We start from the raw sequence: 24,471 nt of genomic DNA on the forward strand, positions 1-24,471 counted from the left end.
CAGGGGATAAGATTTGGGATGTAAGCTGAATAAATTATAATAAGGTAAAATGAAAAGAAAAAGAACGGAGGACACAAAGAGGACACGGCTCTCAAAAATCAACATGACTTCTGATCTCACAGAGTCTGAGACAGCATGCACAGGCCCTGCAACAGTTGGTACCCTCAAGCTGAAAAGGGAAGTAGGCAAATGTCTCCATTCCTAACCCAGTCCAAATTTCTAATTGATAACCACTTGCAAATGTAAATTTAGTTTCCTCCAAGAAACAAACTAGTCTTAAGGTGAGGTTGCTGCATGTTCAGCAGTAAATGGCCAACAGAAAATGAACTCAAGGCATCTTTGGAAGTTCCTTGTCTTACAATGTCTCAAGGCACTTCTCTTTCTTTTTAAAAAATATTATCCCATTATATATGTACTTTTTAAATTAATTTATTCATATGACATCTCAATTGCTATCCCATGCCTTGTATCCTCCTGTTTCTCCCTCCCTCCCGCTTTTACCTTATTCCCCTTCCCTGTGTCTGTGACTGAGGGGGACCTCCTCCCCTGTATATGATGGCAGATCTAGCCAATAGAAAGAACATTCTCTACTGTTGACTGGAGAGCCTGGAGAGCAGGGAATGACTTTCACACATACTCTGGTGCCTCATATTTGACCACGTCCCCTGGATGGGGAGACCTTGTGGCACTCAGAGGAAGGATAGCAGGCTACCAAGAAGAGACTTGATACCCTATGAGCGTATAAAGGGGGAGGAAGTCTCCCTCACTCACAGTCATAGGGGAAGGGAGTAAGGGGAAAATGGGAGGGAGGGAGGAATGGGAGGATACAAGGGATGGGATAACAATTGAGATGTAATATGAATAAATTAATAAAAAAGAAAAAAAAAAAGAAAACGTCCCCTTCATGGGGAGGCCTAGTGTCACCCAGAGGAAGGATAGCCGCTACCAAGAAGAGACTTGATACCCTATGATCATATATTTACTTTTTAATACATATTTTCTTTTCTCTTTTTACCTACAGGTCCATTGGGTATATATTATGGCATCCATGTTAGTGCCTTTTTTGGGATTTTTGAGCTTGTGGAAGTGTGCATCTCTATTTCTTGTGCCTTCTCTTGAGCTCTCTTCATTCTGTTTCTCTTATCCAATTGTGTTGTGCTATATCTACTCTATTTTATTATATTTTTGTATTATATCATAGCATATTCCCTTAAAAACTGTTTTCTAATGAGAGTCAGTAAGGGGATGAATCTCAATGGGAGGATAGGTGGGGAAATTTGAGGAAAGGGAAACTGTAATCAGGACATATTTTTTTTGATAAAAAAATCTATTTTCAATAAAAGAAAATTTGATAATAGAAAAGATATCAGTGTATAAATTACAAAGTGAGGGTGCTTTATTTGGCATTCAAAGCATTTGACATAACACATTTTAAGCTCCTTTCATATTAAACAATGACAACCATCTAAAAATATGAGCAACCATATGGACATGCAATCATGAATATAATATTATAGAAATAAGTACTAAGTAAAAAGATTTTTACTAATAATTATATGTGTGTGCATTTTGATACATTTTTAGACTTTTTTTCCTCATATAGGTAATGGATCAGAAGTCCCTTCTACTGAAAATAGACAGTTTGAAGATATTCTCAATATGTTAGAAGTAATACAACATACTGTTGGCTTAATTAGGCATATCAAACTTTTTACATGGCAAAATGTCATCCTAATATACAAAGGTCATGCTCCAGAATTGTTAGTAATCCTAACAATTGTGTTACTTCTTAAAAGCCAGGATAAATCTCACTTAGCTTTGATTGTCCTGAGACTTTCCCAGTGCTTACAAAATGCATGCATTGTATAGGTTTTCTTGTCTCAGCTCCTGGTTTACATCAATATCTCATATTCCTTTACCTAGGGATTACCCTACTTTTGTACTGCATCACAATTTTATGTTGTTTTTGGTTGTGGTGATGGTGGAATGTTTGCTTATTTTTAGAAACAGAGCCTCATGTAGCCTAAGCTGTCATGGAATTCCTTAGGAAGCTAAGAATGAGCAATTCCATACTTTCATGCCCCTATTTCCCAAAGGCAATATAAACATGGGCCTGTCTCTGAGTTTTTATCTATAAAAATTAATCATCAAATAAAAATATTCTATTAAGTACAGACATGTTTTGTCATGAAGCCAAAAATATAATGAGGGTATGGTTTTACACAAGAATATTTTTTCCTTTTGCTCATATTGTAAATTAAAAAGTATCTCATAATAAAATGTTATCCAAAACAGCAATAAATGTAGAACTGATATGCTTCTCATGAAAATGTAAAAAGCTGGACTCTTCACAGAACCATTAGATCATATCTAGGGAATTAAGAAAGCTTTAAGCAGTGTTCTCAGCATTGCAGTTATACAGATGGAGAGACTAAGAAATTACATCACAGTACAGAGTTTGAAGGTGAAAATCTGGAAGCAGCTGATAGAGGAAGTGTATAGAAGAATTTTGTTTTATGGATGATATATATGTCTAGCATGTAATAAGTACCAGTTATTTATAGAATAATTCTGTATATCAACAAAATATTGTAATGCATTTCAATGAGTCACCTTCTTCATGTTACAGCATGGACAATTTTAAAGAACAGATTCTGGAAACTCCACGGCTAGCATGATTTCATTTAGGAAAAAATTTTAAAAACTACTTTACTTGGAGACATATACTTGGTCACGGTATATTAAAACACACACAGACACACACACACACACACACACACACACACACCACAGACACACAAAATGTATTTATATAATTTCAGAAGAGCCACTATCATTCATCAATAGTGGAAGTGAGGCAATCAATACCTAGCTTATGGACTGGGTGATGGTGCAGTGGATGGGATACATGCTGGGAAAGCAAAGACACCAGAGTTTGACTGATCCCCAGAATTCATGTTAGAGCTGGCTAGTATGGTGGATACTATAAGCCCAATATTGTAAGGCAGAGACAGGAAGTCACCATGGCAAGCTGGTTAGATTAATTAGTAAGAAATGAGGAGCTCTAGATTCAATGAGAGACTCCACCTCAATAAATGAAATGGAGAGAGATAAAGGCACTGATTTTAATTTTGCCCTCCATGCCCCCCCACAGACACCTACATGCATACTAGTATACACACACTGCACAAACATATGCAAGTAGAAGTGTCATAAATCGAACAAATAATTTAAAGAAAATTGAAGTTCTAAATGAAATATATCAAACTGTCCAAATTTATTAAACTGTATGACTACAACATGTTCACTTCACTGTTCTTTGGCTTTTAAAATTGTGATATAGATTCATAACATAAGATACTTCTTTATAAAGAAGTGGCCATTAGATGTCTGGGTCATTTTGTGCCATGGAAACTGAATGTCATCCTGTGGCCCAGCATAACCATAACATTTTTTGTGTGTGTCCACAGAATCACTTAATTAGTTTGGCACTACATAAGAGTCACTCTAGCAGGGGAGTTTGAAAAGCAATATTCCATATGAATTGTATAGGGAAGACTGAAGAAATAAACACTGGGCCAATAGTAGAGAGCTTTGTGCAAGGAAGAATTGAGATGGCTTGGTGATTATATACATATGGCATGGTGTATAGATGTTGTCTTCTTTAACAAGGATATGAAGGGTGAGGTGGAGCCAACTTTGAATAATAGATGATAGGTTAATCATCTATTCTTGATCTCTCAAGTCCAGTACATGTCTGGACTTTGCAGTGATACTCAGTGTAGTTTGTAGTGGAATCCATGAATGCATTTGCAGAGTGGGGTATATATTTGTGAGGGGACACTGGAAATGTTATTCTCCAAGAAAATACACTCTGTTGATGACATAAAGGAGCTCAGATAAATCACATTTTTAAAAATAGAAAGGATATGCTAGGGTAGTTTGTGGAGGGGCTCCCCATTTCTGAGGAGTAGGTGAGGGAGGATAGGAGGATGAAAAAGTGAGGGTGAGACCAGGAGGAGAGGAGGAACGGGGCTATCATTGGCATGTAAAGTGAATAAATAAAAGGTGAAAAGATAAATAACAGAAAGCATCACAACTTAATTCCTGTTAACTTTTCTACTTTATGTCATATTCTGCACTTTGAGCTGCAATTAAAAAAGGAATAGTCTGAACCCTTGCAGAGCTTTGATTTTAGTATATGTCACATTTTCTGTGGCTTTAATAATATACCTTATTTGCTTATGTTTCTGGACTATTGTATACTTTGTTATTCTTACTGCATGTACTCTGCATACACTTTCATTCTTTGGACCTTCTTTCTTTCCCTCAAACCTTACCCCTCATGATATATGTTCCTCTCATGGAGATGATTCTGATAATTTGTTTTCTCCTAAGATGAGGTATGCTCCTCCTCAGTTAGAAATTATTTTTTAATAGCTATTAGACCTTAAAGGCACTTAGTGCTATGGTGCCTCACATTTGACCATGTCCCCTGGAGGGAGAGACCTGGTGGCACTCAGAGGAAGGACAGCAAGTAGCCAAGAAGAGACTTGATACCCTATGAGAATATATAGAAGGATGTAATCCCCCTCAGGAACAGTCATAGGGGAGGGGAATAATGGAAAAATGAGGGGGGGGGAGGAATGGGAGGATACAAGGGATGGGATAAACATTGAGATGTAACAAGAATAAATTAATAAAAAAAATAAAAATAAAAAAAATAAAAATAAAAAGTTATAAAAAAAAAAAAGAAATTATTTTTTATCAAAGGTACAAACCAGCATTCAATACAGTGTCACAAAATTAGTATTTATTAATTACTTGTTAAATGTTAAGCATTGTTGAAGATATTGGTCCTGGAAGCCAAGTCTTATAATCAAATATTTGTGGAGCTGCTTGTGTAACTCTCTTTTTCTTTACAATATATCGCTGGATCTTACTTAATGTTCAAGCATCATCTTTTCCTTTATGGTGGTTATCCCATTTTTTTCTCACCATAGTGTTCTGAATATGACTCTAGTATACATTTGAGCAATATTTAGGCTACTAAAACATTAGCAATTTTGCAATCCGTCCCCACATTAAGTTTTCACCACAATCTAATGATTTGTTTATTTAACTGAGGACTGATTTCCCCATTAGGGCCTATTAGCACCTCAAAATTGGCTTTGCAAACCTGGTAAAAGCTGATAACTATCAGTAATTAGTAATTTGTTAGATCCTTTATAAAAACTTCAACAGAGGGGCTGAGCACTTCAAGTTTATGGATTGATCTGGTTACAATTTTAGAGAGAAGGCATCTTTTTCTTTCCAACTTTTCAAATGCATTCATTTTATTTTATTAATTTATTCTTGTTACATCTCAATGGTTATCCCATCCCTTGTATCCTCCCATTCCTCCCTCCCTACCATTTTCCCCTTACTCCTCTCTCCTATGACTGTGACTGAGCCGGACTTCCTCCCCCTTTATATGCTCACAGGGTATCAAGTTTGTTCTTGGTAGCCTGCTGTCCTTCCTCTGAGTGCCATCAGGTCTCCCCCTCCAGGGGATGTGGTCAAATATGAGGCACCAGAGTACATGTGAAAGTCAGACCCCACTCTCCACTCAACTGTGGAGAATGTCCTGTCCATTGGCTAGATAGGGGTAGGGGTTTGAAGTTTATGGCCTCTATTTTCCTTGGCTGGTGCCATAGTTTGAACGGGACCCTTGGGCCCAAATCTACCTCAAATGCATTCATTTTTAAAGACGTCTCCTGAATTCATCACTTCATAAGTTTGGAGTTATTTAACTCCATCCAAACAACAGAGGCCTACACTTATCTGAGTGTATGGACTTGTATATTACAACTATTGAAAAGTGAAATTTACGTCTGTGTTTTATGGCTATTGTTAAGGGAGGAGCGGTTCCCTAATTCACTTTTTAGTTTTCTAATATATACCTTTGTGCTTAAGAAGATGGAAAGGAAGTGAGAGGAAAGAGAACAAACCAAAATTGTTGACCTTTTAAATGGATCAAAACAATCTATTTATATCCTAAGAGAACTGCTCACTCATTTGACAGCCTTTCTTCCTCTTCATCCTATGTGGCCTTTCTAGGCAGTCCATTTTAATCCTGATCTAAATAAGGAAGGCAAATGCTGCTTAGGATCAAATTTACAGTCTAGCTAAATGAGAAATCCATTAGGTGGGAAGCTCTGCAGAAACAGCAATGCTGTGACCATCGATTTCTCTTTCCTGGTATCAGCCTTGCCCGGTATTCATTGAGCCAATGTTCCTGCTAGTGCATCCTCGCCTCACCTATCAGCCCCTTATAGAGATCCCCAGGGGACTCAAGAAGCAAGTCTTTTTGTAGAAATATCTCTTTCATGGAAAAACTTCAGTGTGATTTCAACAGAGAGCAGAAACTTCTTTTGTGCTATATACATTTTTATCACTAATATAATCCCTGTATTTATAGAACCTAAAGTGAGTGTAAAAACAAGCATCTAAATGAACATTATCCATATACAATTGTATCGTTTTACACACCTAACGTCGGTGCTTTAGAAAATTTCAGATTAAATAAACATAAGAAAATACGGTTCCTTTTTTTTTTAAAAAAAATCACTCACAAAATCCACCTTAGTTTCTTCTATTGTTAAGATGAAAAAAAAATCTAGGTGTAGTCACTGAAAGTGTATAGATTGGCTGGCCAGCCAAGTTTTATCTCAATAGGCTTCTGCTTTTAAAAACAGACAGCCCATGTTGCTGAGGGAACATCTTTCTTTAGGTCAGTGAGGTGATGAAATCTCAAGTAGATTTCCTAGGTTGTGTTTCTTTTCAAGTATTTGCTCAAACTGATCTTCAAGATTTTGAGCTTTCAATAGGTTCTTTTGGATCAGAAAAAAAAAAAGCATAGCTGTGTGCATGGCCACCATAGACCTTAACTTTCTAACCTAGAATCTTCAAAAAGCAGAAAGGCACTATTAAAAATTGATGTCTTTAAAAGGAGATACCCAGAACTGAAAAATAGGGACTTCTGGTCAACCTAATTATGAAAAGAGGGCAATTAAAAATGAAACGTTAAACAAATCTATTAGACTGAAGTGAGAGAGCACAGTTTGGCAAACAGCAGTATTTATTTGACAAATCTGATGAATAAATATGAAGCCAACCTCCTATATTAATGTGGATGGTGAATAATTTGATTGGAGTTATTAAGACCATTAAAACTGATTGCTTTAAGATTTGTTGTTATTCTGTTAGATTAAAAGATAAATCAATGTCAGCTTGTTCCTGGGCACTCCCGATTAAATCAATCAATGACTGAGTGTCTGCCTTCTGTTTCCAGTCGTTTTGATTTCATTTTCACAGGCTGATTTTTGTGCCCTTGAAGGTACTATTAGCTGAATTTCTGTAGATTGTGTTCCAATGTCACTTATCCCATTATAGCTCTTGAAAATTTTAATTCAAAATCACAGTGTTACTTTGCGGGGTGCAATTGAGACCTTGCACATCTTGAAGCCACTTAGAAGAAATGTGAACAAGTAAATAAGCCATAATCTTTCCCAAACAGATTACAGGCACTGTTCCCAAGAAGCAAGTGACTATAGATTTGCTCATATCAAACAAGGTTGAGTCTATAGAACTTACAACATAAATATGTGGCATAAAGTATAATAGGCTCAATATAAAATTTGTGTAAAATCCTTATGTGTTATTACTTTTAGAAAAATGCCCACTCAAATCACTTCTCTAAAGCCCTGACTGTTTTCTCATAAAATAGAAAAGAAAAGAAAAAGGAAAACTGCATGTGAAACTTAAAGGCATGCTGACATTGTCACATTTAGATTCATTGCTAAAATATCCATAATCTTTCATCATTAATATTTCTTTACATTATAACTAAATCCTTCATTAAAATGACAGAATTCAATTAATTTAAAGGAAATGGTTTTATTAGTGATATGTAATGATGAATATAGACATTTAAAATTTGTGTTTGAAAAAATTTTTTCTTGTGTATTCTTTCTTTCCTGTGACCCAGAACATTGTGTGCACAGAAGAGCTGCAAAACCAGTTGGAAATTAATTCTAAATCCTTGAGCCACTTTTGCTGTCACAGGGAGCATTTGGTAGAGTATAAAATTACAGTTCATTTTCATTTCTACACTAGGCTCTTTCAAATCAAGAAAGATAAGTTTGAAATGATTGCATTGTTATAGTTTTAAGAGTAAAATATATGCCAAGATTCCAATCACAGTAATAAAAGTCATCCATGTGGATTGGGGCCTCACAAAACTCAAATAACAGGTTATTTATTGGCAGTGTGATGCTTGCTGTTGATACTTAAGTTTTGTGGGAGTAGGGGCCATCCTTGTACATCTTTGTTACTTGTTTGTCTGTGTTAAGCAATAGAACTGATAAATATTTTTAAATAAACTATAAATATATAAACTAAGGTGTTAATGTTATTCTTAAATAAAGACAGTACTATTGTAGCTATATAACTTTCTTTGTGTCCTTTTGGTTAAAAATCAGAATTACGGGAAGTTCCTCTTTTCAAGAAAATTCTTCAGAAAACCACCCAAAGCATGCTCTTCCCTATCCCTTTCCCAGACAATATTTAACTTACCACAGCGTTATGTTCTTGGGGACAGGGAATAAATAATTTTGGTCAAACGTTACAAAGCAAGTATTTCACTCAAACTGTTTCTCTTCCAGCACCATTCCCTGTCAGTTTCCTGATCCTTTAATGTGGAGTTATTTTTTTTTTCAATTGGATTCATTTCAGCAGTTCTTTTTAACATGTATCATGACCTACTTACATGTGAACATGCATAAGGAAAGGTCACAAATGTGTGGGAAAAATCTCCCCCGAAAACAATAGAGAAGTAAGGGCAATCAGTCTCTGTTTTGTCTCCACATGCCTCATAGCACTTCTCTCTATTTCTCTAAGAAGACTCCATTTCCTCCCAACCCAGGCTCATGCCTATAACAGCAAAGAATATAAGAAAGAGTACATTACAATTTTCTAATTGATGTCTTATATTTCAAACAATTCCATGGAATTTGAAAGACTGAAACAAAGAATACTGTTCAGCATACTTATGGATGGTACCCAAATAAAAATAGCACTGTCTTAAATATAACAAATATAGTCAGACAAATAAACAAACTGACCTTTGAAAAAGCCTCAGTTAATGTGATCAGGGTTTATTAAGGCTCTTCACAATGACCACCTGAAATAAGAAAGCAAAGGTCAAACAAAGGCTGCACTTTAAATTTTCATTTTTAACCCAAGGCTATTAAAGGAAAAATGAAATTTAGACAATAATCCAATTTTCTTTCACTATTAATACGTGAGTATGATTCGTCTTTTGTAATAAGTCTTTAGAGTTTCCCTGAATGAGTAAGGAGATGGATTCTGGGGAGTTTTGCAAAGTAGCAAGGCCCAGATATGGAAGAGGACATAGGAGATGCTCCTGCAGTCAAGGAAAGGATTTTATTGCCTCTATGGCATCGTTGCCAATCTACCTTCCATATTTTCAGGTCCCTTAACTGAGAAGTCATGGAATGAGTCAGGGTCTCTCTATCTCAAGCAGAATATACCCAGTTCATTTTCTTAGGATGTCAAACAATTCAGTGTATCATCTTGGCATCAAAACTGTTTGGAGTTGTTGTGTCTCTAATAAGAAAATACAAATTCTTTTCTTAACAGCCCAAATCATTCCATATCTGCATGTCGTGAAATCACTGTGTACTGGAGGACTGCAAGATTTTGGATTGAATGATGATCCAGCAAATAGTAAAGCTTTGAAATGCACTCTGGCCCCGATTGATTCAGATAATAAAGAGAATCCTTAGTAAGGTAGATGCATATAGGAAAATCTCTTTTATATCAGAAAACACACCACTAAAAACCCTAGAGGAAAACAATCAAGCTTTCTTTCCTTAGTAACAATATCATAGTGAATTTAAACACTCCTAAGGCTCAGAAAATATTATGTGAGCTTTATTCGTAAAAGCCTAACAAGGCTTCTTCTTTCTTAATCTTCTAAGTGTTTGATATTTTTGTTATGCATCCCCTGTGACCATTTCAAATTCTTTATTTTTAAAGTAGAATGACTGTAATAAAATGTGCATCGTTGCTTATCTGGAAGACTGGAATTGTTAATATTAATGTACTTCCTGTAGTTACATTGCACGGTTAAAAAAATAGAACAAGAAGTGGTAACTCTTTTCTCAGCTCTGGTGAGGCTACACTGGCCTTTACTTAGGGTAGTTTCCAGAAAAATATAGGATTCTTCAAATAGGATCCATTTTGTTTCTTTCTCTGAAATAAAGCTCATTATTTTCCCACACTTGCTCTTAAGAAAGGCACAGATAATTCAAAAAATACTGTCCTTGTAAAATTCTAAAAGTTAGGTGACAAGCAAAATGACTTTGCATGTCAAGATAGGCTAGGTTTCCACTCTAAGGAAGTGAACTACTGCTACTTCCCAGTGGCTGGGCAAATATAATAAATATTTTCCTTTTTAGTTGTACATTGCTTACAAGATTCAGTAAAGGACTCGGTATCATAAAGTCACTTATTATTTTAGGTGCCAAAGATTACAACATCTTGTTGGACAAATAGATTCCACACTTATATAATAAACAATATGTTTTTGTCTGAGCCTTAGAAGTTCCTAGAAAACCTAATAGAGGGTTAAGGCACTGTCAGTATTGTGATAGTAAGTTTAAGGAATAATAGAATTAACTAAGTATAGACAGTCTATGGAACGTCCCACAGACATCTCTGGTTACAGTTGGTATTACAGACGTTTTGATAGATTTTGTTGAATTTGATTTGTTTGATTCATTTCCCCTATAATATGTTTTCTCAAATGTTGATCTTAATTTCCCCGTTTGACCTCCTTTCTCAGTAAAGCTTTTAGAATGAAATTTGTGACACTAATAAGTACATTATATGTTCAATAAAATTAATTAAGACTTCAAATATGTGGCAGCAGACAGATTGAATATTACCTTGAGAATTAAGGTAAATCTTGAAAACAGAGCAAATATCTTTGGCCTTGAGTCACTGGAAGAAAATTTTGGCTTAGATTTGGAAGTATAGATCTTTGCCTTCATTTTTATGTTGTTTTACATATAAGACCAAACCCATTGTTTTATAAAATTATTTGAGAATTCCATAGAATGTGTTTTGATTATCCTCACCCCTTCCCATGGTCTTGTCGGATCTACCAGCCCTTTGCTACTAACCAACAATGTTTTCTTTGTTTTTTTACAGCATTAATGGAAATTTCTGATGCATAAATTGTTTTGGATGTCTGGTCTTCCACTGTAGTATTGTATATTAATTACTGTCTACATTCTTAAAGGAAATTGACCCATCCTCCCACCAGCTGACAATTAACAATATCTCCTTGGCAAGAGATAGAACTAAATTCCCAACTCCCTTATCTGGGTTGTGATTAGTTTTGGCTTGGCTTGCACAGGTCTTGCTACTTCATATTGCTTGAAGTTTTGGCAGAGGGGATGTGGTAGATATTTTCCATTTACAGCTTAGCATTTTTCTGTGCTTTTTAGCCAGTTGTTGGTTTCTTTTTTATTGCCATCTTCATCAAATAGGATTTTCTTTAATGGGGGTTGAGACATTCACTATCTATGCGATGAGGATAAAGCATTAGAAGCTGGAATAATAATTGACAAATTGAGCAGAGCCATAGTGCCTTCTCTTCTAGGACTTTTTTTTTTAATCCAACTATAGGTCCTTAGGCTTATAATGGTGGCAAATGTGGGTTTCATTTTGTGGAGCAAGCAGTAGATCAAGCCAGAAGGTTATTAGTTACCCCCAGATAGCCACACAACTATTGAATCAGTGGACATCTTTCCAGGCCTATTCTTATTGTAACTCTCAGGATGTGTGGTTGGATAAGATTTATTATTACTTTTCTCCTCTGGAAGTATGCATATAGTTTCAGTCAATGAAAGTTAGCTGGTAGGAATGTGCTTTCAGTTCAGTACCAGCTTGGTTTCTCTCTTTTTCAATGACAAGAGTATGTGACATCTTCAGAAACAAGATAGTGACTTCATGTTAATGTCAGGTCTATTATTATATAGTTAAATTTTATTCTTTTATCTTTCCTGCTCAAGAAATCAAGAAAGATTTTCCTAAATAAACTAGCAGTATTACTGCATATTAACGAACAATGATCATATATATTAGAAAATGCTGTTCACAGGAGAAGAAATTATATTTCTAGATGAATTTCTATAATTATAAATAATTTTCTAAGTTTACATGGTCATAGACCTTTTGTCTTTGTAAAGGATCTTTATAAATCAAATGATGTTGGGGTAGAGAAAAACTAATATCACACTGTACATTATACAATAAACACAGAACAGATGGTTGTCAAGATGTATTTGTGTTTGAGGGGTGACAGAACTGAACCTATGCTGGTACTCCAGATCCTCCAGTTCAGTTCAACTCAGCACACCTCAGCTCAGTCTAGTTTGATTCTTTTTTCACTAAGCATACATTAAAACCATCACATTATATAGGAGGTTCAAAGCTAAGTTTCATATTCCAGTTTTTAGCAGTACGTTATTACATGAAGTTATGGTTGACATGTACTAAACCAGGAATTCCTATCACTCTCTTCTTAGGTTAAAAAAATTGCCACTGTCTTCTAGATTTCTGGAAGCTTTTATGAAAGAAATGCCAGTGTGAGAGCTGGTATTAAGAAGAATGGAGTTTCATTCCTTTTACAAGTATAGTACCTTCCTTGAAGAACCTGTAGTTTTGGGGTCTTCTAGGTACGTCATCATGTAGAAACAATTGCTTAAATCACTAGCTGTGCAAAGGCCAATTACATTTGAGCTCCTCTCCCCTCTGGACGGAAGTAGAAGTTTCTGATTGCTTTGAAGACTCAGTTGTGTCAGGTGGTGTTTTGTCTTGTGAGAGGTCACATGATGTCTTTCTGGAAGAAGGGGCAGGTGATGTTTTGCTGGCAGCAGACACAAGGGAGTAGTAGGAAGGGGATGGTAGGAAGGAGTATATATAGAAAGAACCACAGACAGTGTGATGAGGCTGTTGGTATTTCTACACTGTCCAATGCTTTGTTTGTCTTTGCTGGACTTTGCTGGTCTTCATTGGTCTTCATTTCATTGGTGTTCTCTGGCCATTGCTTCACAAAGAGAAATGTTACAGACAACTTCTGGTGGTACTCGAGTTGATTCTGGACACTTCCATAGACTCATAAGAATTTGGTGTCACCTTGTGGTTTCTGCTGGATGGTGCCACCTCTACAGATTCATGTGCTATTTAGTGTTGGCTATCAAACTAGACTTCTGGTTATCATGACAATGGAGACTAGAATTGACATAAGGAACTATGTCTAAACAGGTCCACAACCCTTTTTCCTATTAACGTTCTTTCTCCTCTTTCGGGTTGGTAGGTTAGAAGTGTGGTTTAATTGTTTAAGAACCCTAAATAAAGTAGGTTTTGAAAAATCTAAGCCTACAGTGCATAGTTGAAAGTGTGGTATGGAAGTCCCAACTTTCTTATGATGCCTTGATTTTTTTTCAGTTATCTCCTGCCAACTTACCATTGGCTACTTGGGAACTATATGTACCAGTCATTCAGTTAACATATAAGACACATTCATCAATCTAGAAATAAATATAGCAGCTATATGTCGGAAGGTGGCATAAGGACCAAATCTATATCAACTATCATAATGAAATGAAAAAAATGGAAAACATACAATTTTGAGTTGGAATCCTTGTTTGTTTTCAGTGAAATTGAGAAAAAAAATAAATCTTATTTCCCCGACAAAAACTATTTGAGACAATAAAATAATAATTTGTGTTTGATAATAGGAGGAAGAAAATAAAGTGAGTTATAGCAGGATTTGTAAAGAGTAGGAGGATTGAAGTGGCAAGGAGAGTTTGAATATCCATTATTTTAAATCCTGGAAGGTATAGGTAGAATGTGTACTAACACATATGGCTGGGTACCTCTCAGTCATGACTGGGAGTTGTATTTTATCTAGTTATATGTTATAAGTTCTGTAATACTACTAAGGTAAAACTATGAGCACTACTAGTTATGTAATATTTACAATGAGTTGAAGTTTGAATGTGAACTGTCTCCATATGTGCACATAATTGCTCCCAAGATGATGGCACTCTTAGGAAGACTGTAACTCCTTTAGGAGTTGGAGTCTTACTGGAGAAACTGGGTTACTGTTGTATGCTTCTCTCTCTCTCTCTCTCTCTCTCTCTCTCTCTCTCTCTCTCTCTCTCTCTCTCTCTCTCTCTCCCAACCCCTGTGTGTGTGTGTGTGTGTGTGTGTGTGTGTGTGTGTGTGTGTGTGTATTCTCTTTTATCTGTTTGGCTGTGTATATGTCTGTGGAAAAGATGCTTGTAATGCCCCCAGAGACCAAAAAAGGGCACCAGATGCACTGGAACTGGAGTTACAGGTGGTTTTTTTTGCCACCATGTAGGAGTGGGGATAAATACAGGTACTCTTGAAGTGCTGTCAGTACTCTAAACCACTGAAACACCTCTCTGACTCTTCACTTTGCTATTTTATGTCCCAGCCTCATTTCCTGTTCATTCTGCTTCCTGACTGTAGAAGTAACATGAACAGCCAGCTTCCTGGTTCTGCTACTGTGTCTTCTCTGCTGTGATTGATTGTATCCATTTGAAACAAATGTAAATCTTATATTTAACTGTTCAGCTGCTTCTTGTTGCGTATTTTGTCAAATAGTAATATACTGTGTCAACAACTCTTTATAACTTCACTCCATTTTAGTCAATTAATACTCAAGACAAATGACAGTACTTTAAACATGAAAATATTGAGGCTGATAGTAAATAAAGTATATAAGCTTCCAACACTAATTTTGGAACTGCAGCATTTGACTATAACCTGTGTTCTTAAAAACTTTCTATCACACGTGTATGTGTGATCATACATAAATAGAAAAACTATTTTATTTTTTAAAGTAAGCATGTTCTTATGTTGGGCATTTTTGCTATGAGGAAACACCATTGTTAAAAATCAATTTAAGGAAGAAAGAGTTTATTTGTCTTACACTTACATTACTGCTTATTTATAAAGGAATTCAGGAAAGGAAGTCAAAGAGAGCAGGAGCCTAGAGGCAGGACCTGATGCAAAGGCATTGGAGGAATGCTGTTTACTGGTTAGCTCCCTCTGCCTTCCTAAGCCCACCAGTCCAGGATTGACTCCACCCACAAAAGCCTGGCCTTACCCTATCAATTACTAATTAAGAAAATTTCCTACAGGCTTGCCTAGAGCCAGATCTTATGGAGGCATTGTCTTAATTGAGGTTCTGTCTTCTCAGATGACTTTAGCTTGTGTCAAGTTTACAAAACATTGTGCAGCATACATGCTAAAGAATGAGATGGGGGAGATTAAATTGTGCTTGAGGAATGTGTAACACATTTTGGACGTACACAAATGGCAAGTAATGCAATGCATGGGCCTACAGTTCAAACAGGAAATTTGGAAATAAAAGGCAAAGGAGTGTGGCCTCAGAAGCCAGATGTGCTAACCATAGAGTTCAGAGGGATTTATGCCCAGAGAAGTTCATGCAATAAGAAGAATAAGTTGTATTCGTTTTAAGATTCTTAGATGATATTTATGATCTTAAGAAGTATATGGGAATTGAGAAGTTACAGGGAGATAACTGGAGTGGATGTGGAATTTTCACTTTTAGGCCAAATAATTTTCATGAATGTAAGAGTTGCAAGACAGAACTAAATACAATGTAATGCAAAATAATTGAGTATTTCATAAGCAGTATATCTATATGGGGTTATGTATACATGTGAGTACAGGTGCTTGTGAAGTCCGCATGAGAAAGTGGAGTTACAGACGGTTGTGAATCACAAACCATGAGTGCTGGCATCCAACTTGGGTCCTTGCAAGAGTAATATTTACTCTTAAAATGCTGAGCATCTGCACAGTCCCAAGGGTGTGAACATGGGTGCTCACAGGTTCTACCTGTTTCCTGGGATTTCTATCCTATTGATTTGAAAGATTTAGGGAGTGGTTAAAACTTCAGTCTGCTGAATAAAGATCCCTAATATTTTCTTAGTCCATCTGCTTCACCAAATGGAGTTTAATTCTGAGGGCATGTTTTTGCCTTTTTATTTTCCTCGGATATCTGTTTGGTTAATAAATGTCTCCTTTGCATTTTACCTTCTATTCTGAGAGTGAAACAAAAATTTAATGTGCAATCATAAGGCTTTTGTGTAACTAATTTCTCAAGCCCTTTGGGAGTTGATAGCAAAACAACAGCAGTAAGCCATTAATGAAGAATTAAAAATATACTATAGCATTATGACAAATACACAATTTTGCATCCTTAGATTTTTGTTTAGTTTTAAAATTCTGCTTCCTTGTTCAGATGAGAACTTAGGTGTAGTTCAACACCTTAAACAAGTTTCATAATAAACTCAGCCTAACTTTAACAAAGCAATGTTGAAAAGAAAAAAAAAATGGAGTTTGCAGTAGGAATGAGGAAAAAATAAATGATAACAGCAGTAGAAAATACATGTTTAAACTTTCACCAAATAAAATTGACCCAAAGTTTTGATAAACTTAGCAAACAGCCTTTATCAGATTCAGTGTTCCAGATACAGAAACGCACACAAATACTGTCCCCAGTGGGGCCTGCCAGGACCCTGGGGTAAACCTGTGTTTCATTTTATACCATAACTATTAGTATACTTTCATTGTTTATTCTCTTTCTCCTTCACAACTTATATAAAGCAGTGGTAAACGTGATCCTTCTTAAAGTTTTCTTTTGCTCTAACATATACATTTTTATGTAGTCCATTTCTTAATGTATTTCTCAAAGAATATGTGGATTCATACATATTTTGTTTATTATCGTGTGATTTGTATTAATGTTATGAACAATGGCTATTGTCTAGTAAACTCACAATTTGAGTGGCTCTTAAAACTCTATATATAAACTTTATATACTTTAATTTTTACTATATTTATATGTGTATTTGCCCATGGTCTGTGCGTGTAAAAGTCAGAGTTCAACTTGGCCAGAGTTGACTTACTTTTTCCAAGTGGGTCCAAAGGATCAAACTCAGGCTATCAGGCTAAGCAACAAGTATCGTTATTGATGAACCCAGCCCTTAAAATTCATGGATAGCTCTTCTGTTTTAATCTATACTGAATTCATAAATCATAACCTAATTGAGGCAATAATAAGTGAATTTTAGAAATGAGGTAATCAAATGGCATAAAAGCCAACATATATGATAGCAATCATCAAGTTAAAACTTGTGAGTAGGCACATTGATTTTATCTAATAAAATGAAATCAATCTTTTCTTTAAGGATATATTTTAGAATATATTCATGTTACAAAAGCAAATTAAAGCTATCTTCAGTCTCTCAAAGGGGAACTGTATCCCATCCCTTCTCCTCAATGAAGAAAGTTAGAAACAGTTTCTGATTGTTGCTTTGCAAACTGACAATAGATTACCAGTGGCAGTTAGCTACAAGAGGGAAACTTAACTGAATATAGGTGTATAAATGGCATTATTTTATTATAGAAACTCTTCTGTATTCAATGTGTGATCCTCACAACTATGCAGCTATCAACTGCATTTTGTATCCTCGAATGTAGATGACTTATGCTCCCTCTTTATTCACTATTTCTGCAATCATCTGAGGACAACGGTCAGATTCCTGCACAGTGTATTGTCATAGAAAATGTGCTCAAGTGCTCACTCATTTCCACAGTTCAGTCAACAATTATGGACGTCACTTGAGTATGCACTGGAATCATGAATTAAGGCCATCAATATATAATGTTTAATAACTGTTTCTTTGAAACCAGCAAATCAGTACAAATCTGAATATATATTCGTGGACTAACATTTCTCTAAGTGTATTGAAGAAATGTATGAACACAGACATTTTAGAATTGAGAGAAGATAAAATGTAGGACTTCTGATGGTAAGATCCTGAGATTGTTATTCCAGTAAATATAAAAATTCTTTGAGAAAGAAATTTCAGTTAGGCTAAACTCTACTCTAAGCTACTTCTTATTTTCAGTTTTACCAATGACTGACATGTGATGAATTATATTTTCAAGTAATTTAGTGATCATATTTCAGATGAAAGAAAACAACTAAATTGTTGACTTAGCAATAGCTAGTAAAATATAGAATTTTGGTTTTATTCTATAGGTGGTCAGCTGGTATAAAATGTCACATACTCAGATGCTTGTCCTAGAAAAATAGCTGTCAAGAGGGCTTGGGTATATTTGAGTAGAAAGATATGTTAGACTCAAGACCGTTTTTAATTATGCTGTAAAATCCTCAAGACACAATAAAGACCTCAAATACATTATTCTTAAGAAACACGTCCTAGCTGGGCAGTGGTCGTGCACGCCTTTAATCCCAGTACTCAGGAAGCAGAGGCAGGTGGATCGCTGTGAATTCAAGGCCAGCCTGGTCAACAAACTGAGTCCAGGACAGCCAAGACTACAAATAGATACCCTGTCTCGAAAAAACCAATCAAACTAAAATCCCACCCAAAAAATAAAAAATAAAAAAAGAAAGAAAGAGAGAAGAAAAAGAAAAGAAACAGGTCCTAGAGAGAGTCCTGAGAAAAATGTCAATTGATATAGCTGTTTAAAAAAGCTATTTCCAGTAGAAGAATAAATAAGTCTTGTTATTTACACCAAATATTATCTTGAACATATATCATATAAAGGTCTATTTCTAAAATTAGTTTATTACCTACCCTTCTCTTTCAGTATGGACATATGTAAAAGTTGAGGAAAACTTGATGGAAATTCTTTTTCCACTGAACCATCCTGTCAGTTCCCAAATAAATACATATCTTTAAGAATTGATGAAAAAGAGTAAAAATGGAACAAACTTAAACAGGAGATATCTGTCTGGTTGTTTATGGAATGATGATGTTTTAGTTTATTCTAATTTCATTGTTTGCTATGATAAAGCATTGTGATGAAAAGCAAATTGAGAAAGGGGGTTTAATTTATTTTACACTTACAGGTTACCTTTCATCATTGAAGGAAATCAGAGATTCAAGGAAGCAACCTGTTGGAAGGACTACTTTCTATTTCATGGACCATTACTTTCAACCAGTATCTTATTCTGGTTGTAGAGAAGGTAGAGAGTCATAGAGGATGCTTCTCGCTTTTTTAGGTCACTGTCTATTTTACAGAGTCATAGTCAGTTAGCTTTCTTATATTACCCAAGACAACCTGTCTAAATATGGTACTGCCTATAGTGGATGGTACATTCTTTATCAGTTGGTAATTTCCATGTGCATGTCCATTAACCAATCTGACACAGGAAATTTCTTAATTGAGGCTCTATTCAGATGACTGTAGACTATGTCATGCTGACAAAGCTAAGACACTTGTATATAAAGGGTACATCTTAGTGTTAACTTTGTCTAATTGACTGCCTGACATATGGACTGTATTTCTGAAACTGTTTCAGATTTCAAAATAATAAAATAAAATTATTTTCTATATTTTAAGCTTTAGCAAGAAACATTACCTACCATGAGAATAGCTCTTTTGGGGCTAGTGAGATAGTTTAGTGAGTAAGAGTGATTGTGGTGAATTTGGGAGAACCTGAGTTCAAATCCCCAGTATTCATGTAGCACAATTTCTTATAATCCCAGGACCTCACTGGCCATCCAGTCTAGCCAAAAGAGTGAAATTCGGGGTCAGGAAGAGAATTTGTCTCAAATAGTAAGGTCATAATCAATAAAAAACACTTGATATCCTCCTCCGGCATGTGTGCACATAGTACACACACCCCCAAACACATCTACAGCATTTTCATGAATATAAAATTTTCCCATCAAAATTTCCTGCAACTAGAAAATTTCTATAGCAATTGATTTTCCCTTTACTGGAATCTAGATGGTTGTTGGACATGACAGTACTCAAGTGCCCCAAAAAACCCACTAATACCATAGAATTAAATCTATGCAACTGAGTGCAGTTAGTATTTTCACTGCCTCATTAAATGAATTGTGAGTAGGATAAGCCAGGAAAAGAATACACTAGGGGGTTTACAAAAGAGACATTAGCCTTGAACAATTCTTAGTGATCCAAACTAGAGAAGTATGTTTTATGTTTGTTGAAAATAAAAGGCTTAAAAAAAAAAAAAGAATATACTAGGGATAAGATAAATTGCTGAAATACAGGTATAACTGTTTAAGCTAATATGTGACAAGCCTTGCCCTCACATAATTTAACATTGTTAAGTTAGTTGACTACTGCTGTCATCGTAAGTGTTTGCCTTGATAAACCCTACTGTACTGAAACATTCAGCATACAATTCAATTCTTATGCTGTTGTTCAGAGCAGATATAAACATAAATTTGCTTTTAAATCCTTGAAGAAATTATCTAAACATGGATACAAAGCTACTAATTTATGTGTATTTAACTCTTAGCCATTGATTTTCCTCCATTTCTTCATTTGTGTTGTGAGATCTTGCAAGGAAAATCCTGTGTCTGAGTTCAGGTGGATGAAGTGCTGATGACTTCCTGTTAAGCTCTCCCATTGTACTTGTCCCTCATTTGATGTTCCTCAAGTCCATGCTTTCCTTATAACTCTAGATGAGTGGTTCTCAACTTATGGGTCATGACCTCTTTGTGGCTGCATGTCAGATATTCTGCCTATCAGATATTTAAATAACAACCCCCCAAAAAGTAGCACAATTACAGTTATATGAAATAGCAATGAAATAATTTTATGATTGGGGACCACCACAATATGAGGAATTGTTCTAAAGAGTTTTAGCAACAGGAAAGCTGATAATCACTGCTGTAGGCATATTGCAAGAGTTCCATGTGCCTAGAGAAGAGTGGCTTGCCCAGGATCTGTTCTTTGAGGCAACTTCTATAGTATATTATCTACTCATTTTGTAGAAGCTTTAAAAAGTCTTGTGCATAAATATGTTTGATTGTTTTGTGTTACATGCCACTGAGAAATCTGACTGAAATGTAGGTGTTCTCCATATTCTGAAACACTTCATGATTGACTGTTTTACTTATGATTGTACAGTCTGGCTTTCTCTGAACCTGCACATAATGGAGTTGGTGTACAGTATTCTAAGTCAATGTTACTTTCTTGCATTATTTTGCACCTTTGAATTTTCCTCAGTGACTCCAATTCGGCCTTTGAAATGTGGTTTGTTAACAGGAAAGATAAAAACAGCTCATTTCACTTGACCTTCAAATGCCTCTTCTTTACTCACTGCTTCAGTGTGGAGAAAGCACAGCTTGTCACAGTACATTCTAGAGTAGAAAGAGGCACCCACCTTCCTCCCCCAGCTCTTCTCCTTCACAATGCCCGTCATGCTTTGTCAATACTGACAAGCAATTATTAGTCTTTGTTTCCTTTTACACTGTATATTGGCAAAACAATCATTGAAAGGAATTGTAGAGGTAGAAGCCATTATCTTGGCTCTATTGCAGTAACACAGCTTTTAGGCTAGCTGAGAATATCCATTAGTTTTTGTTCTCTTATCTAAAAATGATTCCTTCTTTGGTCTGTGTTGCTGCATGAGTTGAATATTTCACCAACTTCTGCCCCATCTGGGATAGATAGCTTTATTTCCTCAATAGTGAAAGTCTTTTTCTTATTGGTCTTTGTTCATGCTTAAAGGTGTTCTTCGTCCATTTCAATTCCAGTTGTCTTCACTATAATTTGGTGACTTTAAAAAAGCCTATTTGATTCTCAGGAGCTTTTTCCGTCTTATTTATTGCCCTGACATCAGTCTGTTGAGGCAAATTTACTCTTAGGCACCTTCATAGGGAGGGTACAATAAGAATACTTACCTGGGTGCCTGCCTCAAATCACAGCTCAGGAATGATACCTCTGGAGTCTCCCTGTATCAGAGTATGGAAGTCAAGCAAAACTCACTCAGTAAAATGATCCTTCTAATTCTGCCATAAAGTTTCAAGACCAGCATTGCATTTGTTTCCATGACTTGGAAGGATGTTATCTTATGGAAATGAATTAAGACCCCCATCTCCCAAATGAAAATAAATAAAAAATAGGTATGCCTACCCTTCTTTAGCCAGAGAGCAACATGCCAGTACCTGTGTTAGTAGAGGATGCCCAAAGACAGACAGGGAACACAAAATCTTAATAGTACTTAAATTAAAAATAAACAAAGATCTTGGCCCCATGGCTAAATAGGTCTTAGGCCACAGGGGAAAACCCACTACGATTACTCTGCTATTGAGCACAGCAACAAACTGACATCTAACGACTTCTGCTTCTGCTCATATATAAGTTCACCCTTCAACCCTTGTCATAGAGAATTAAGAGACTGTGGGGAAATGCGGTATGTGCAGCGTATTTCCTACTTCTAAGGCTCAGTGTTGATATAGAAAAGGAGTGTCTGAAAGAGTGTAAGAGTCAAAGATGGTAGATAACTAGAAAAAAGGTGTTTTCTAGACATTGCAGGACTGTTTCTCAGATGAATTCACAGCATGTTCAAGACCTGATCATGCTCAAGCCAGACCAAATCCCAGCATGGACAGGGAAGCTGCGACTAAGTGCTTTCCCTTATGACAGAGTTATTGGAGCTGTCAATTGAAAAACCTTGGGCTGCAATATGCTTATTAGTTTTAGTTTTATTTTAAGCTACTGCCATAATGACTCAGTGGTAACATGTAAGTAAGAGAGTTTCATGCCTAGCCACTCTGGAATGGTTTGTAGACCTGGTAAACATCATTGAGTTTTTCCGAAATATTTTTTCTTTTTCTTTTTTAAAAAATTTTATTTCATTAATTTATGCAGGTTACCTCTCAATTGTTATCCCATCACTTTTATTCTCCTGTTCCTTCCTTCCTCCCGCATTCACCCTATTCCCCTCCCCTGGGTCTATGACCAAGGGGACCTCTTCCCCCACTATATGGTCATAGGCTATCAATACTCATCTTGGTAGCCTGCTTATTCTTTATCTGAGTGCCACCACCCCTCCCCAACATGGGGAAGTGGTCAAATACGGGGCACCAGATTTCATGTCAGGGTAAGTCCCTGATCTCCACATAACTGTGGAGAATGTCCTGTGCATTAGCTAGATCAGATTAGGGGTTTGATGCTTCATTTCAATACATAATAATGGTATTCTTGTTTGTTAAAATTGTCAGATCACTGCTGTCTACAGAAATAAACATGAGAAATCTTTTAAAAGCCACAATACTGAAAATTATAAAGACAACATAGGAATGTGTAGCAGTGATTGATTGGGTCCTTTCCAGCACATAATTCTGGAACTGTCTATCATAGGAATTGAGGGGGAAGAGTATCACTTCTCTGGTAGTAAAAAAACAGAAACAAGCTAGAAGGAGTTTTATTCTGTCTGCCTAGGCTCACATTGCTGATAGATTACTATTCATGAACAGAAGGCAGGGCTCCCACATTTAAAGGTCATCTGCAAGAATTTGACTCAGTTATTGCCAGAGTGCAAAGTTATTTATTTTATGGTATCATAGATTCATCATTCTTGTTCTAATCCCATGTTAAGCATTCAAGTTGACATGAAGGTCAATTCAGAATCATTATATAAATATTCTTCACCTTTATTAATCATTGCTTAGATGAGACTCTTGATAATTGTGTTCCTCACGAATGGCTGAATACACATTCTGCAACCCTCTCCATATATATATATATGTGTGTGTGTGTGTGTGTGTGTGTGTGTGTGTGTGTGTGTGTGTGTGTGCACATCACCATTGTGCATGTTTATATTAGCCCCAGTCAATTTATTTTACAGATTGAGTCTAAATCAATGGTTTTCCATCTTCCTAATGCTCTAAACTTTTAATACAATTTTTCTTGTTCTGGTGACCCCAACCATAACAATAATTTCACTGCTACTTCATAACTAAAATTTTGCTATTATTATGAATTGTAATTAAATATCTTTGCAAAAAGAGGTTTGCTAAATGGGTCATGGTGCACAGGTTAAGAACCACTGTCTAGGTATTTATAAAGAGCAGATGTCTTAACTCATGACTCTAGAGAATTTTAGAGGACAGTCCCAGCATGTGGCTGGGACCATTTTTATCATGTAGTGCATATGCACAAATAGAGAAGTTTTCACTGTGTAAAAACTTGATCAACTCCACATAAAGCATGCACTCTCCCACTACCACAAGAATTAATGCAACACAAACTGCTAAGCACCATTTCCTTTTAAGGACCTAATTACCTTTTATAATCTCCACACCGTTAGATCATCACAAGAAGAACCTTATTTCTACATTACTGTTGAAAGTTTCAAAATAATATTTAAACATGAACATAATCATTTTAAGTGATTTCTTTCTGATTTATAGGTGACAAGAACTGTGAGATGGAGTTGATAAATTCTTCCTAAATATAAAAATCCTTTTTTATATAAATAATTTT

Source organism: Acomys russatus, chromosome 21 (assembly GCF_903995435.1).
Source record: "Acomys russatus chromosome 21, mAcoRus1.1, whole genome shotgun sequence".
NCBI lineage: Eukaryota > Metazoa > Chordata > Mammalia > Rodentia > Muridae > Acomys > Acomys russatus.